Raw genomic sequence first — 6,357 nt, 5'->3', positions numbered from 1 at the left:
AAAATACATTAAAAACTGTATAAGTGCTCGCTTTTGCAATAATGCCACATAAATTTGCAGAAATGCCACACAAGTTGTCACTAAAACTTGATTGCAGGTACATATTTATTTCAATCTAAAAAGTAAAATAATTTTTTTTTTTTTGTTACTAGTTAGGTTGGCTTGAAAGAGCCAACCTACTGATCTGCTACTTAAGCTTATTATTAAGTTGGCTTGAGAAAGCCAACTTACTGATATTGTACTTAAACTTCTTATTATTATTCTTTTTCTGAGACTAAAATTTCTGACTGCTACTCCTCCTAGAGCTTTAACTCTACAAACTCCAAACTCAGCCCAAGTCTTGAGACTGATCTGACTTAGCGTGCTATATCTTTTCTAACTAATCCGACTTACGGTTTTCATAAAAATAAAGATTAAAAATCATAAAAAATCCCATAGACTTACATTGGCTCATCTGAACATTCCGTCAAACTCCAACTGTCAAAATTTAAATCTAAACACACTGAAGCCCATTAGACTCAATCAGACTTCCCTTCTATGTACTATTTCTAACCCAATCAAACTCATCTATCTATCTATCTATCTATCTATCTATCTATCTATCTAAAGGATATTCACTCTCCATTCATTCTTTATCTAACACACACACACACACACACACACACACACACACAAACACACGCACACAAGAAATAGACAGAAAATGTGAAGCTTTAATATATACACTGCATTTATTCGCATTTGCATTAGCATTATTTCTTAAAAGTCAAAAGACCTGTTTTTCCTGTTTACACCTGTGTCCTTTGAAATCTATCTATCATCTATCAAGATCTAGCTATCCAAAATTGAAAGAGTAATTGTAAAACATTTATACATTTTTAATCATACAAATAATATATCATTTTTTGTTTGTTTGTTTACTTCTCATCTATACATTAATGCTGTGTTTTGGGAGATATGAAGTACTTTTGTACCTGTTTACCACAAAAATCCTCAGCTACACCATTAGCTTGCATGTGAAATATTACATTTTTATGAATAAATCTCATAAATGATGATCTAAATTTAATTTAAACTGTTTCTGGATATTGATCTAGGTGTTAGGTGTACAATACTGCCATCTGGTGGTTAGAGAAAAACTTGTAGAAATCAGTTTTTGAAAGAATAGTGTAATGACCATATATATCCAGCAGAGGCCCATAGAGAGCCATTCATTTTTCTGGAAGTGGTCAGCTGCTCCTCTCACAACTTTTCTGATATATATTTTGTAATTATATATTTAAACATTATAAAATACATTAAAAACTGTATAAGTGCTCGCTTTTGCAATAATGCCACATAAATTTGCAGAAATGCCACACAAGTTGTCACTAAAACTTGATTGCAGGTACATATTTATTTCAATCTAAAAAGTAAAATAATTTTTTTTTTTTTTTTACATGTAAATAAAATTGAAACGAAAAAAAAAAAAAAAACGAAAAAACAACTGCAATAAGCAGATATGAATGGCGGGTATGTGTGTAAGAGAGAGTGTGTGTACGTGAGTGAGTATGCTCGTTCCACATTGCATTTGTGCTCTAGTATCATGCTTTAATTTTGTTGTGTGGACATTTTCAGATTTATGCAGAATTTATTGATTTTATTTGCCAATTTCTATAAAAATGCTCTTTGTTGCAGTCACACATGTGTGTTTTTGTATGTGTGTGCGCGCGTCTTTTCTACATTGCATTTGTGATCTAGTACCAGGCTTTCATTTCTGTGTGAAAATTTTCAGACCTATGCTGGATTTATTATTATTTTTTGACAAATTAAAAAAATATATATAGATTTTTTCGTATTTCCCATTCATTATCAAAGACCATATTAGTAAAAAAAAAATAAAAATACATACCTTCAGAACAACCGAATCAAGCCCTTTTTTTTTTTATGTGAATACAGATAGAAAATGTTGAAAAGTCACAAAATCTTATTCCACTGAGATGAAACATTTTTTAACTAAAGAAAGTTGATTGGGGTCATACTGACCCCAATACTATTTCTAATCCATTCAAACTCATCTATCTAATGTTTCTTATCTATCTATCTATCTATCTATCTATCTATCTATCTATCTATCAACTGACTGTATCTATCTATCTATCATCTGACTGTATCTATCTATCTATCTATCTATCTATCTATCTATCTATCTATCTACCACATAACAACACCCTAGCAACCACCCCAGTTATCCTAGCAACCGTGATCGCAACCACTCTGTGGTCCCACTCTGTGCATCTATCTATCTATCTATCTATCTATCTATAATCTGACTTCATCTATCTATCTATCTATCTATCATCTGACTGTATCTATCTATCTATCTATCTATCAACTGACTGTATCTATCTATCTATCATCTGACTGTATCTATCTATCTATCTATCTATCTATCTATCTATCTATCTATCTATCTATCTATCTATCTATCTATCTACCACATAACAACACCCTAGCAACCACCCCAGTTATCCTAGCAACCGTGATAGCAACCACTCTGTGCATCCATCTATCTATCTATCTATCTATCTATCTATCTATCTATCTATCTATCTATCTATCTATCTATCTATGTATCAAACTTTAAGCTTTTAAAACTACTTTAAACTTCAAACTATTTCAGACTGAAACCCATCAAACTTAAAACTTTTAACATTTTTCAAACTTAAACTTTTTAAACTTCTTAAACTTTTTTTTTACTTTTCAAACTTTCTGGTCCGTCTTTCTGTTAACTTAAAGTTTGTCTCGACAAACTTTTCTATCTAGTTATTAGGTTGGCTTGAGAGAGCCAACCTACTGATCTGCTACTTAAGCTTATTATTAGTGGTGCTTGCCAAAGGCAAGGCATCACTATTGTTCTCTTGCATACTTATTAGTGGTGCTTGCCAAAGGCAAGGCATCACTATTGTTCTCTTGCATACTTATTATTATTATTCTGCTTCTTCTTATTCTTCTTCTGGACAAAACTTGATTCGCTACTCCTCCTGCACCGTTTGTCACAGACCCATGAAAGAGGCGTCAAATCGACCGGCTCATTGAGGAGATGTGGGCTATATCTTTTCTAAGCGATCGGACCTACGATGTTCACACAGCGGACGAAAAAGCGGGCAAAAAAATCCCATTGACTTACATTGGCGGAATGTTCGTGAATTTGAATCTCAACTGTCACTTTCTCACACACACACACGCAGGCCCTTAGGAACCCCTTCTCTCTCTCTCTCTCTGTAACTCACACACACTCATTTGACTCATCTTTTAAGAAACCAATAAGTAATGACCTATGACCTTCATAGCCACACCCTAGCAACCACTTACAGCACCCTAGCAACCACCCCATAGACCTCCATTGAAAACAGATCAAAAAGGATATCTTTGGATAAAAGTGTCATATAAACATGCAGGTTTTGCTCTTTTGACTCGTGATTGCAAACAGGACTTTCCTCATGCCTGCTACACATACTAGCAGTGAATAGCTACATGCTAATAGTGATTAGCTAAGTGTTAAATCAGGCTAAGAACATACGAATAACTCTATAGAACTAGATAGTAATGATGTGTGACAACTACCAACCACTTAGCAACACGATAGTAACCGCCCAGTTATAGAGGTGTGCTATATCTTTATAAGTAATTGAGTGTACGATGTTCATCTGGTGGATGAAAAATTTGGGCGAAAAAGTCCCATTGACTTAACATTGGCACAAAATTAGTGAGATTATATCTTTGGATCAGGAGGTCACAGAGACTTGGGGGAGGGCTCTTTTGACTCGGCCTATCAAGCGGCCAATAAGTACTGACATGATAACTTCGTAGCTATGCCCTAGCAACCTCTTAAAGCACCCTAGCAACCGTAAAGAACATTAACAAACAATTTGTCAGCATCAAAACATCGTAGAAACATTGGGTTGGGCTCTGCTGATACAGACTGTCAAAATAGTCTTTAAATATCATCCCGTAAACTATATAGCCACACCATAGCAACCATTTAGAGTACCTTAGTAACTGAACAAACACATGAATATGCAATTTCTCAGCACCAGAAAGTGGTATAGATATGGGGCTGGCCTCTTTTGTTTGGGCTGAAAAACCAGTCTGTAAGTATCACCATGGCGACTGTGCAGCGACACCCTAGCAACCACATACAGAACCCTAGCAACCGTATAGCAACATAAAGAAGCCATATCTCAGCTCCACAATATCATACAGACATGGGAGTTGGCTCTCTAGAATCATACTGAAGGCTATATTGACAGCCTAGTGCCGAGTTTTGCCACTGCAAGCACCACTCACATTTTCTTCAGGAAATGTACATTCTAGTTAGTGGTGCTTGCCAAAGGCAAGGCATCACTATTATTCTCTTGCATACTTATTATTATTATTCTGCTTCTTCTTCTTATTCTTCTTCTGGACAAAACTTCGGTTCGCTACTCCTCCTGCACCGTTTGTCACAGACCCATGAATGAGGTGTCAAATCGACCGGCTCATTGAGGAGATGTGGGCTATATCTTTTCTAAGCGATCGGACCTACGATGTTTGCACAGCGGACGAAAAAGCGGGCAAAAAAGTCCCATTGACTTACATTGGCGGAATGTTCCTGAATTTGAATCTCAACTGTCACTTTCTCACACACACACACACACACACACACACGCAGGCCCTTAGAGCCCCTTCTCTCTCTCTCTCTCTCTCTCTCTGTAACTCACACACACTCATTTGACTCCTCTTTTAAGTAACCAATAAGTAATGACCTATGACCTTCATAGCCACACCCTAGCAACCACTTACAGCACCCTAGCAACCACCCCATAGACCTCCATTGAAAACAGATCAAAAGGGATATCTTTGGATAAAAGTGTCATATAAACATGCAGGTTTTGCTCTTTTGACTCGTGATCGCAAACAGGACTTCCCTCATGCATGCAACACATGCTAGCAGTGAATAGCTACATGCTAATAGTGATTAGCTAAGTGTTAAATCAGACTTAGAACATACGAATAACTCTATAAATCTACATAGTAATGATGTGTGACAACTACCAACCGCTTAGCAATACGCTTAGTAACCTCCCAGTTATAGAGGTGTGCTATATCTTTATAAGTAATTGAGTGTACGATGTTCGTCTGGTGGATGAAAAAAATTGGGCGAAAAAGTCCCATAGACTTAACATTGGCACAAAATTAGTGAGATTATATCTTTGGATCAGGAGGTCACAGAGACTTGGGGGAGGGCTCTTTTGACTCGGCCTATCAAGCAGCCAATAAGTACTGACATGACAACTTCATAGCTATGCCCTAGCAACCACTTACAGCACCCTAGCAACCGTAAAATGACATTAATAAACAATTTTTCAGTACCAAAACCTTGTAGAAACATGGGGTTGGGCTCTGTTGATTCAGACTGTCAAATAGTCTTTAAATATCATCCCATAAATTGTATATCCACACCATAGCAACCATTTAGAGTACCTTAGCAACCGAACAAACACATGAATAAGCAATTTTTCAGCACCAGAAAGTGGTATAGATATGGGGGTGGCTTCTTTTGTTTCGGCTGAAAAACCAAACTGTAAGAATTAACCAATAAATAATGACCTATGACCTTCATAGCCACACCCTAGCAACCACTTACAGCACCCTAGCAACCACCCCATAGACCTCCATTGAAAACAGATCAAAAGGGATATCTTTGGATAGAAATGTAATTTGCTCTTTTGATTCAAAGCAAACAGGACTTCCATCATGCTACACATACTAACAGTGAGTAGCCACATGCTAATAGTGATTTAGCCAAGTGCTAAAACATGCTAAATATCCTAACGCACGCACGCACACACACACACGCACACACACACACACACACACACAGACAGAGAGCCTTAGGAATCATCTCTCTTTCTCTCTGTTTCTCTCTCATGGCATAAAATTTCTTAGCCACCAGTTACAGCATCCTAGCAACCAACCCGTAGACAGCCATAATCTTGTAGCTAAATTGCTTGTATTTTCAGTGTTTTTCTTCTAGCTTCACATATTCTTATATTCATAAATAAAATAAAATAAATACCTTTATTTGTGTATTGTTTGTTATTACAATGTTAAATATGTTAAACAAATTATTGTTTTACAAGGGTATGAAATATTAGGCAGGGACATAACACAGCTTCTCATATATGTTTGCTTCATTACTGATGTTTGACAAGTGTTTTACATTTTTATACATACATGCATAATTTCTTGCATCTACACTGCTATCTCTATTCTATTTCTTCTATTTTATCCACTTGTTCTCATTTTATTTATTCATTAAAAAACTTGACCCTC

This window comes from Onychostoma macrolepis, unplaced genomic scaffold (genome assembly GCF_012432095.1).
Source record: "Onychostoma macrolepis isolate SWU-2019 unplaced genomic scaffold, ASM1243209v1 Scaffold28, whole genome shotgun sequence".
In the NCBI taxonomy this organism is placed as follows: Eukaryota; Metazoa; Chordata; class Actinopteri; order Cypriniformes; family Cyprinidae; genus Onychostoma; species Onychostoma macrolepis.
The sequence above is the reverse complement of the archived record's forward strand: the minus strand, read 5'-3'. Positions refer to the sequence as shown.